The 12366-nt window shown below is 42.5% G+C and overlaps 1 pseudogene; it reads left to right on the top strand.

The window, feature by feature from the left end:
* Positions 1–4852: 4852 nt before the first annotated feature.
* Positions 4853–10241, top strand: LOC120694284 (annotated as a pseudogene).
* Positions 10242–12366: the final 2125 nt, after the last annotated feature.

A 12366-nucleotide genomic window follows, 5' to 3' on the forward strand; every position in this document is an offset into this window, starting at 1 on the left:
GGAGTGAAAAGCTACTCAAAATTTAATTCAAAAATGTGCACAAAATTTTTGTTGGCTCATGAGAGGTGTTTCAATTGACATGTGCTCAATTGACCTTCAGCCAAATTCAAGTCAAAAACTGAAAAAAAAAACTAAAGTCTTTTTGTGCAAATATGCAAATGTACCAATAGTTCAAAATGTGGGGTCCAAATGAAAATTTGCGTAACACGAAGTTGTAGATCTTGAAAAATTATGCAAAAGTGGTATCCAACACTTTTCCATTTGAGCCCTCCAAATAGGAGAAAAATTTTGTTTACCAAAAGGTCCCTGGAATTTCAGAAATCCCAAATAGGCCCTCACCTTCTCTCTCTCTCGGTGCTCTGTTTTCCCGCCGCCCGCCGTACGCCGCCGGTGGACGTCCACCGCGCGCCCGCGGCCAAATGGACCCAGGGGAGTCTCTCAGCGCCACCTGGCCGCCCCTTGGCACCTCCTCGCGCGCACACGCGTCTCAGACCCTTCCCGAGCCGCCACGACACCCCCGGCCGGCGCGCCGCTGCAGCTCCGCCCGCTCGCCGTCGAGTCGCCCAGGACCAAATCGACCCCCCCAGTCACTACATTCCTCACCCAGGAGCTCTTTGGCCTATAAAGACCCCCAGAACTCCACAGTCGCGCCCCTTCTTCCCCTTCTTCCTCCTCTCGCCGCTCCGCCATGGCCGCCGAGATCCAGCTCTTGCGGACCGGCTAGCCCAGCCCCACATTGCCCCCTCCGACCACCGCAATAGCTTCGCCACCTCCTAGATACGCTCCACGCGCGCGGAATCGAACCCAAACCTCCTCCCGACGCCGTTCCCCTTTTGCGCCGCCGCCGGCGAGCTCAGGCTCACCGCGGACCGGCCAGCTCCGAAGGAGACCGAGCACGACAGCTACCCCAGAAGCATCCACGAGCTCACGCGGTGCTCGTGTGCGCCTTGTTCCCCTACCCCGAGCCCTCCTTCACATCCAGCGCCGGCGAACCGAACAACCGACCCGCCATCAACGCCGACGAGCTCAAAACCGTGCACCAAACACTCGAACGTCGACCAGGGTAGGTGTTCCTCGATCCCTTCTCTCCCACGCGCCTCCCCGTGGCAGCCCCGGTAAGCCCTGCACCGCAGAACACCACCGGCAAGATGCCACGGCGGAGAAGGCCGGCGAAGGACCCGGTTGTAAATACTTTTCTTCGTTCAAGGGTGTTTCTGCAAGTTTTTCAGTGTATACCAGTGAACTCCTAAAATGCGAAACAAATCACAGAAAAATCGGAAAAATGTAAACTCAACTGATCTGGATTCCTTGTAACAAGATCTACAAATTTTGTAACATTCACATTTGCAGAAACTCAACCAAATTTAATCTAGGGAAAAGAATAAGAAAACCATCTTATGCATGTTCATGAAGTTCTGCCCATCAAATAACCTTGATTTTTGGATATGTTATCACTAATGGAATTTTAAGATCACATTAAAAAGATGGCACCCAACCAAAGCAGTATCATATTGGAACAATCAAGATTCTCTAATCTGTTGTTAGCTTTCTCGATTTAATTCTGGAAAATATGCACATGAACTTGCTCTGAAATTTTTACTGCGTCATGTAAAACTAAAACACTGTTAATATCTAAATTTCATATTTATTAGAGTTCATTTGCTATATACCATGATTTATGCTTGTGTAATCAACTTAATTCCTCATATATATAGTTCTTATGCTCAGAAAAACCTATATTATTTCTGGAGTGTTTTAGCTCTGTGTTCTTGTCTAAAAATTTTGAGCTGCAGATACTGAGTTTTACTTTGTCGAATAATCATGCTTAGCATCTTAGGGCTAGGTTTACTATTTTTGTTCTGAGTAATCTATAATGTTTCTGATCGTTATTTTTGGGCATGATCTTGTTTAGAGTATGCTCTACCCGTAATAAAAAGTTCATATGCAATACTGGTTAAATGCACCTTGAGAAATTTATGCAAACTCATGCTACATATAGACACGCACACTAGTATCAATTATTCCTCACAAGCACATACGCACGTGATCTACGCACGCTTCCTTTCTTCTCTTTCAGAACAAAATGACTTTTTATAGCACATCTATGCATGCACAAGCGAGAGCAAAAAAAAATTTTAAAGTACAAAATCTCGTCAAACACCCACCTTTAAAAGAACTGTGTTCCTTTCTTCAGCGTCTATATATATGTTTTCTTCAATGTTTGGGAGGGCATGTCCCCAGACAGGGACGGGAGCAACCTTGATCCGGGCTTTCCAAATGCCCACAGAAGAGAATTATATTGATCACTGCGAAACTAACCTCCGGCAGTTTCACATCCACAGGAAGAAACTGGACACAAAGCATCACTACCGGACTTCCAAATTTTGCCGAGTGTCCATTACACTCGGCAAAGGACAGGTTCCACTCGGCAAAGTCTTTGCCGAGTGTAACACTCGGCAAAAGACACTCGGACTTTGCCGAGTGTTGGATTACGGGCACTCGGCAAAGGCTTTGTCGAGTGCCCTGACACTCGGCAAAGCAGCTACATGGCGCCACCCTGGTCCGGCGCTTTGTCGAGTAACGGCAGGCACTCGGCATAGTTTGAATTTTTGCCGAGTGTCCGCGGCAGACACTCGGCAAAGTTCCCGCGCCAGGTTGCCGCCACGTGTCCACTTTGCCGAGTGCTGGACTTTGGCACTCGGTAAAGTTCCCGCGACAGGGTGCGGCCACGTGGCTATTTGCCGAGTGCTGGACTCTGGCACTCGGCAAATTTTCAAATCTTTGTCGAGTGCCTTTCTTTAGCACTCGGCAAAGTATGCTGACCTGAGCAGGCCCCTTTGCCGATTGTTTTGGATTAAACACTCGACAAAGTGGTGAATTTTTCTTTTTTTGTTCCTTTTTTCTCTGTTTTTCCATACAATACAACAGAAATAGTATATAAATGCAGAGGTCGTTACATGCAGTTATAGTCCATCACATATAATTGAGAATTACGAGAATGACCATCGATACAAATAACACCAGTCCATCACATATATCACAAGTCCAATACATAACACGAGTCCAATACATAACACGAGTCCGATACATAACATTCCATCAAAAAAAGGCAAACAAATTATTTGCCGAGTGCTGGCTCAGAGGGCACTCGGCAAAACCATCCTTTGCCGAGTGCCAGGTAAGGGGGCACACGGCAAAGAACTTTTTTTAAATCATTTTTTGACACCCTCTCTTCTCGTTTCAGCATATTTTCAAAATTTGCTGCCACATACTTTGGAAATATCTTGTCAAATTTACTACACAATGCATATTCCAAAATTACCAAAATTAACCATTATTTCATGTAGTTTTAGCTCAAGTTCCATTTATATAAGTGCAGAAAAACTAATAATTATCAAACGGATTCAAAAAATTACCATTTTTTGACATGATATGATCATTGATGTCTATTGGCTATAAAAAAAAATTAGAGGCAAACCACAAATCGACTGTCACTTTCACTTCAAATCATACCGCACCATTCTCAACAATTTTGAAACTTCTTCAGAAATGTTCCTGGTTGTGAGCAACGTACGTGACAACTTGTGCGAAACATTGTCAATTTTTTACCATAGCCTCCACATAGGATATCTTGACATCTTGTCAAATTTCAGGATTTTCGGACTTCGTTTACTTTTTATAGAACTTAAAATCCGCTCGGGCACGCGATCGAGGTCGTGTTTCCTTAACAACATGTTTGAATTTTCTTTTGATTTCATAAATAAGTCCTCAATGTCGGTGTGAATAGTATGAATATAAATTTTTTTACTCATTTTTTTCATATATTTGAATCACTTGCAGTTCAAATTTGATTTGATTCAAAAAATTGATGAAAATACAATTAATTCATAAAATATATAAAATACATTTAAAAATACACCAAATTTGAACATGGAGTACCACATGTTGTATGTATTGGGTACAAAAAATTTGAGGTCTACATGGAAAAAAATTAAATATTTGCTGAGTGCCAGCGAAATGCACTCGGCAAAACAAACTTTGCCGAATGCCTGCAAAAAACACTCGGTGAAGATTCGGGTTTGCTGAGTGCCTGACGACCGGCACTCGGCAAACAATAACGGCCGTCAGCCGGTTTGACGGCTGGCGCACGCGGCGGCCACGTGCGCAAATGTTGCCGAGTGCCTGCCCCGCGGAACTCAGCAAAGGTATTGTATGCCGAGTGTTGGACTTTTGCCGAGTGCTGGAACTCGGCAAAAATGGAATGTACCGTGCGCGGAAGCTTTGCCGAGTGACTGGGGCTCGGCACTCGGCAAAGAGGTTGTTTGCCGAGTGCTCGTGGTTTGGCACTCGGCAAAGCACCGAGCACTCGGCATATATGCCGTTTCCGGTAGTGCATCCATGGTTTTACCATTTGGCAGTGATCCTCTCATTCATTCTAACCTAGAATCCAGAACTGTCCGGCTTGCCAAAGACGCCCTAAATGTGCTTTCTTTGGCCTCCATGCTTGGGTTGGTTCAGTGTACTGTGGTGCTTCCGTGCATTAGCTTACCTTCTTGCAGACCCAATGCCGGCATTAGCAGCGACGCTAACTTCAGCTTCTCCGTCACAAGAAATAACAGATAAAGAGATTCTTTTAGTGAATAAAGGGAAACTAGATGCAAAGTTGTTTATGTTAGGTACACGGCTAGGAGAAATACCATGAGTGTTTGCTCGCTATTTGCACATCTTGGAAAGCAAACTGTTCTTTGCTTGCTTCTCCTATCAGATATGTTGCTTCAGATCTGATGACAGGAGTCCTATTTATAGTCCCCTACCCTTTGCTTTGTGACATTGCAGGTGTATAGCAGGGAGCGTTGTCACCATTTGCTTTTGCCATCCTCTACATAGAGACCAAGAGAGAGAGACAGAGAGCAACAATGGCAGATCTTGCCATTGGGATTTCCAAGACGGTGGTTGAGAAGCTGGTGAACAAGGTCAGGTCCGCTGTCAAGGAAGAGGCGGAGAAATGGCAGATCCTGCAGCGTGACATTGTTTTCATCAAGGACGAATTCGAGATGATGCAATCCTTCCTCAACACCACCGGGCGGGAGCGCATGAAGAACCAGGTAGCAAGGACTTGGGTGAGGCAGGTTCGTGACCTGTCTTACGACACTGAAGACTGCATCGAGTTCGTCCTTCACCTGGACACAAAGCGGGCGACCTTCTTCTGGCAATTCTTCCGCTTACTGAAGCCCAAGGTGGTACCAGCAGCGCTGCCGCTGGACCAAGCCGTCGCCGAGATAAAGCAACTCAAGGCCCAAGCTGAGGATGTGAACCAAAGGAACATACGCTACAGCCTCACCGGCAGCTCTGGAGATCAGCAGATGCTGCCAGCTCCTGCTGCCAGCAAGAGGACCCTGGACATCTTCATCAAGCCCAGGGATGGCTTTGATAATCAGGCAGGCACTTTGGACCTCGCCAGATTGATAAACGGGAGGGCAAGGAACTTCAAGTGATTGCCGTGTGTGGAACAGGAGGAGATCTTGGGACAACATCCATCATCAAGAAGGCATATGACGAGCCTGAAATCTGTGGCATGTTTCCATGTCGCGCTTGGGTGAAGCTGATGCATCCTTTCAGTCCCCATGAGTTCATCCGGAGCTTGTTGGTTGAGTTCAGCACAAATTCTTACAAGACCCAAGAGCCCAATACCGAAGGGCTCAAGATCCAAGAGCCCAATACCCAAGGGCCCAAGACCCAAGAGCCCAATACCCAAGGGCCCAAGACCCAAGAGCCCAAGACCAAAGATCCAAAGACACAAGAAGAACCCAATACCCAAGAGCAAAAGACCCAAGAGCCCAATATCCAAGAGCAAGGAGTTTTAGAATTAGAAGTACAAGAGCAAGAGCAAGAGCAAGGAGTTAACACCGGAAGTCTGCAACAAGTGCTGGAGGTGATGAAGGCAACCCAAGAAAGTATGCTTGCAGAATTCATGGGGAGAATCAAGGAGAAGCCATACCTCATCGTCCTAGAAGGTCTCTCCACCATCGTGGAGTGGAATGCCATCAAGACATTTCTTCTAGACATGAAGAATGAGAGCCGAGTTGTTGTGTCAACGCAGCAGGTTGAGATGGCAAGCCTGTGCGCGGGACAGCCATACCACGTATGGTTGCTCCGGGAGTTCTCAACTGAGCACTCCGTCTACGCCTTCTCAAACTCAAAGGACCTTCCCAAAAAAACACTGGTAAATACCAACAAACTGCTTTTAAAAAAGCTTTCCTACATTTTTGTACATGTCTCTATATATCTACTCCTTCCGTTCCAAATTATAAGTCATTCCAAGAATTTCGGAGAGTCAGAATTTTCTAAATTTGATCAAATTTATACAACAAGATAATAACATTTACGATACCAATTAAGTATCATTAGATTCTTTGTTAGTTATATTTTTATAGTATACCTATTTGATGTCATAAATCTTTATATTTCTCTTTATAATTTTGGTCAAACTTTAAAATAGTTTGACTATCCAAGATTCTTGGAATGACTTATAATTTGGAACGGAGGGAGTATTACTACTAGTTACATACATAGTGCTCATCCTACATGAATACATGTGCTGATGTTATGCTTCTTGCTTTGCATACATACGTACCTCTGCTTTGCAGGTTAATGAAGCTACCACATTGGACAAGTGTTTGAGTGACGAGGACACAGAGTCCTCAGACCATTGGCTGAAAGTACATGGCCTTCGTGGGCGCGATTCGGAACTAAGTACACTTTGGGGCTAGGTACAAACACACAGTGTGGTCTCCGTCTGCGGGGTGGCTGGTGCTGGGAAATCTTTTCTCGCCCAAGTCCTCCATACCCATTATAGTCCTCGAGCTCATGGTTGGCACCATGGAAGCTACGTTGTTAATGTACCCCATCCGTTCGATATCACGGACTTCTGTGAGAGCTTGTATCTTGAAATCTTCTCAACACCACCAAAAGAAGGCGAAGATATCTTCCGGATGTGTTGGAAACATCTTGAGCAAAAACCGTGCCTTGTTTTTATTGACGGCTTGCGGTCCAAGGAAGATTGGGACTTGATAGAAGCTAACTTGATACCGGCTGTACCATTGTTATCTTTCCCTTTTGGAGGCTGTACCATTGTTATTACCAGGGAAGAAAGTGTTGCCAGACATTGTGCAACGTCACCTGATGCAGTGTGCCGGGTCAAAGGTCTAGAAGCTGATGCGGCCCGTCATCTCTTCCAGGTGTGTCGTCAACTTGCTTCATGCATGCTAACGATCTAACTAGTCACATATAATATGATCAACTCATCATTTGGGGGCGTGACAACTTGAATATCTATAACAATATGTCTATCCCAATATAAAAATGCATCAGTAATCAGTTAGGGATCCAACATTTGATGTGTCATCCTCCATTCTTGTTTGATCTAAACTAGCCCATTAATACATGCCCCTACTATGCGGGTTACAATGTTAGATGGACAATTATAAGATCATTGATAAAAATTAGTACCTAAAACATATCAAAATTGCTTATCTTATTGTGCACACCATCTCTCTCTCTCTCTCTCTCTCTCTCTCTCTAACACACACCCATTAAATACTCTGCAATCTCTGTATGTTCACAATAAATTCATGGACTATTATATATGTTTCGCCATCAAATTTCATGTTGTCCCTTTCGCATAATCTCTCCTTACATTAGTTTAAATTATGTTAATTCTAATTGTAGCCTATATCTAGTGAGGTATGAATCTATATTTAGCTTTCAAACATTTGTCTTATTAGGTACCACAATTTCTTTATCCACATGTTAACTATAAACAGTATCTCTTATTGTACCTTTCATTAACTTCCCTTTAGTATTTTTGCTAAAAAATAGATACTAGGTCTTATGCTATACTTTTTTAGTTACTGCGATGGCATAAAACATTCATTTCAAGTATATTGTTTTTAGTTACTGCAATGCCATAAATAGTCATTTCAACGGTACATATTGAATTTTCTCTAACAAAGAAAACTCTATGTGTAGTAGTATTTTAAAAAATAGAGTACATACAACTAAAGTATCATGTAATTATTTTACAATTCTTAGTCAAAACTTTAATTAAAAATTCTAAGAAGTAGTTACATAATTTATTATCACGAATTACCATACAATACCAATTGGAGGCCTCAAATTTTCACAAGTTTGTTTAGGGGTAAAAAGAAAAATCCTACAAAATGTTCACAATAATTAGAAACATTTGGTCTTTCATTTTGGTAGACTCCAATCACAATCACCAATATTAGACATTGAATCTATTATCTATTGCCAAAAAAACACCTCTACTATTCAAAAAACACATAAAAGGAACACTCTAAATTTGCTTTTGATTTACCCATCTATGCCATTATACGTATTCAAAATAACCCAACCTTTTATTAAATTACATACATATGTCATCATGATAGATAGTTTGGAATAACTTAATTTGTTATATAAATTTCCCATCTTCTATCATTATGAATGACAAATAATGTATGTCTTAGAATTTGTTTCTAAATTATCAGCATCCACCGTTACAAAAAATCATCTCTGGACGAATACTAACAAAGCTATTACATAAAATAATATTGTATTGGGGTGAGCATTGTTATCCCATCTTAGATCTCACTTCGTGTGGTATCACCGATCCTAAGTGATGTGGTGTTAGTTTTTAATAATAAGTGTGCCCTTTTAGTACTTAAGCATGCAGTTTAGGACATAAATTCATTATTTAAATAAAATATAAAAATAAAGTTAAGAAAAACAATAAGAGTTATAAGAAATCATGGCAGATGAATAGATTTATTTAAAAATCAAAACATAGATGCACGGTGCCATAACATACATGATTGCAATAAGTGCCACCAATGCTAAGCTAAGGTTTGAATTAATTTTTTCGAGGAAAAACTATTAGTACATGTGGAAAATATATGCAGATTGTATTAGGAAACAAACAAATAGAGAAAACTTGTGAATTAATATAAAGTTACTTTATTAGTCATAGATATTTGATAATCAAATGTAATACTTACGTCTTCTAACTCTCAACCATGTGGGAAAATGGTTTGATGGACTGTAGTTAATATAATGAAAATAAATAACAATGTCATTGTAGTTAATATATTTACATATTGCAATCTGATATATTGATAGTAGTTGAATTGTCTAGTGAATTATAATATTTACCATAATGTTATAATAAATCACTTAGTATGGACTTACAATAGTCTTGTAAGTTAGTATAGTAGTTGAATTGTCTAGTGATATATTGATATGATATTATAATATATATAATTTTTTGCTCTTTTTCTTGTTATATATGTACTAATACAATTTGTATTTCCTATATACAACAGGACACCTTTAAACCTGACGGAATCTCTAAGGGCGATTCTAACATGATGGCTGAAGCAGATCTTATCATAGACAAGTGTGGCAGACTTCCCAAACTAATAGTTGCTTTAGCTGAGTACTTGGCCGAAGTACCAAACGTCATACGGGAGGCCCGGCGTCTGAATGCCAACTTTATGTATGCACTGAAGACGACCAGGAAGGGACTTGATAGCTTCCGGGACGTATTCACCTGGATGTATTCAAGATTTCAGGCTTGTCATCAACTACTCAGGAAATGCATCTTCTATCTGTCACTATTTACTCAAAGCAGTATCATTCGTCAGAATCGTTTGGTGAGGCGGTGGATTGCAGAGGGCTACTCTGAGGGCACTGACAGCAACAGCATGGTGGAATATACAGAGAAGCTCATCCACGAGCTTATCACCATTGGCATGATGGAGACACATACCAAGGCCGGTGACATGAGAATGACTTCTTGTCAGATCAACTCATTGTTCCTGGACTACTTCATCTCAAGGGAGATGGAAGAGAACATTTTCCTTCCACTAGAGGTCTCCGTACTGGTGCAGGACAGCACGATGAACACACAACGTGCAGGACAACACCTGGCAATAGGGAGCAGCTGGAAGAGGGACAAGTTTGTGTTTGAAAGCTTGGACTTCTCACGGCTGCGGTCTTTGACTGTATCCAGAGAGTGGAAGCCATTCTTCATATCTGACAGGATGAGAGTGCTTCGAGTTCTCGATCTGGAGGACACAAGTATAACAGATGATGATGTCGAAGAAATAGTGAAGAAGCTGCCTCGCCTCAAGTTCCTCTCCCTGAGAAGATGCACAAGGTTTCTTGCCTGCCAGATCTGTTAGGTAACCTGAGGCAGCTCCAATCTCTGGACATAAAGCACACCTCTGTGACTAAGCTTCCTAAGAGCATCATCAAGCTGCAGAAACTTCAGTATATTAATGCCGGCACGAAGGTAGCGGCGTTGACTGACGACGAGCCCTCAACACCACGGAGGATTATTAGGCATGGACATGTTGTTGCTTGTGATGGCGTCATGGTGCCTGGAGGAATTGGGGCACTGGTCGCCATGCACACACTGGGTGTTATCAACGTCAACACAAGAGGTGGTTGGGCCACCCTGAAGGAGCTCAAGAATCTGACCCAACTCCATAAGCTAGGAGTATCTGGCATCAGTAGGAGTAACTTCAAGGGGTTGTTTTCTGCTATAGTGGGCCATAACCATTTGGAATCCCTATCGCTGCAGCTCCACATGGACAAGGATTTGGACTGGTTGGCTAAACTCACCCCTCCAGGGAACCTACAACGTCTCAAAATACACGTACATGTAGAAAAATACGCACACTGGAGCTGCCTACAGGCCCTTGGGCAGGTGAGAAGGCTGCAGACCCTTAGCTTTCGTTTCAAAACGGAACAAGATGTTGAGCTCCAGTTCAGTGACATGATGGACAGTGGCACCTGGTATGCACCCAACCAATTCTGTGAACTCAAGGTCCTCGAGATAGCTTGCAGCTCCAACCTACATGTCAAGTTCGCAGAAAATGAGATGACTGAACTTGAGCTGCTCAAGGTTCACTGCTTGGAAGGGTCGTCGCTCAAGTTTTCTGGGATAGAGCGTCCAGCTAAACTCAAGTATGTGTGGCTCAAGGGTTCTTTTGACGACACAGTCAAGGCAGAATTGCGGCAGAAAGTTAAGCAGCATCAGAACAAACATCTTGATTTGAAACTGGAGTAACAATGTTTATCCGGATAATGGTGGTTGCTGCAGGTCCACACTCTTCTGGCTGGTGCATATTATTTTATTTCTCTTTGTCCGATCCTCTCAATACTCTTTACTTCCTATCTTCTCAACCAAAACTAGACAGGTAGTCACTCAATTTCAAATTCTCAAATTGTAAGTATCTAGATGTATTGTATATCTAAGTGTGTAGCAAGAACTATGTAAGAAAAATAAAGGCGAAACAAAGTGCATATTGACATTAGTAAGCCTACAGCTAGTGTATCTTGTAATTTACTTTTACTCCATCTAGTAGTTGCCTTGGCTTCCAAGTAAATGAGAAAACTTGGCATCCAAGTAGTCTAAGGCATCTTTGCTTTATGCAAGGAATATGCTAGGGGTAGTGGGTGGTCTGCTCTACAAAAGCAAGGCAACCGCACATGGTCTGTAACTGAACCGAGAGCTTTGCTATTTTCAATTCAATCAAGTGGCCCTCAGGTCAAGCTGACCTCCGGGCGTTTGGCCTACTGTGTGCATATCTAGGCAACAATTGGTATCGGAGCCTAGGGCTTCTACGCCGCCACCGCCACATCTGCCATGTCCACCTCCGTTGAGCGTGCCAGCCGAGCAGCCGATGCGACCACAAAGGAGAAGGGTGCCTTCACCCCGGTTGAGGATGGCACCCTCTTAGATCCACAGAGGTAACGGGCTAGACCGGGTTTGGGTCGCGGGTCGAGTTAGAATTAGGGCCAAACATGTTAAAGACTTTGGTGGGGCCCGCGAGGATAGTTAGCATTTGAAATTAAATTGAGGGGCACTCCTCAATTTAATTTCCACACAAGTTCAACCAAGCAAATAAATCCGATCAAATTCGAATAAACAATGTAGATCCATTAAAATCCAAATACTTCACACTAACAAAAAAATAATCGTTAATTCAATTCAAAATTTTAATTACCAGAGATTTTAGAAGGTAGAATTAACACTTAAATGAATTTACTACAGCATACCACTCAAAAAAATTTGAAATACACATTTTTCGACTTTAACAATCCAGAAAAATCTATGATGTTACACAGGGGGAAGAAGCTAGGCTCCCTGAATCATGGTCCATAATTGTGGTCCTGAAGACCAGTGGATCCCAAAGACCTAAAGATTGAGCCTGATCTTGAAGATCAAACTATTATACTCTTTTTTTTCTTGGTGAGTTTTTCCCACTCACTACCGGATTCTGGCCATTTGTCGTGTGCCCA

Source organism: Panicum virgatum, unplaced genomic scaffold (genome assembly GCF_016808335.1).
Source record: "Panicum virgatum strain AP13 unplaced genomic scaffold, P.virgatum_v5 scaffold_4547, whole genome shotgun sequence".
Taxonomy (NCBI): domain Eukaryota; kingdom Viridiplantae; phylum Streptophyta; class Magnoliopsida; order Poales; family Poaceae; genus Panicum; species Panicum virgatum.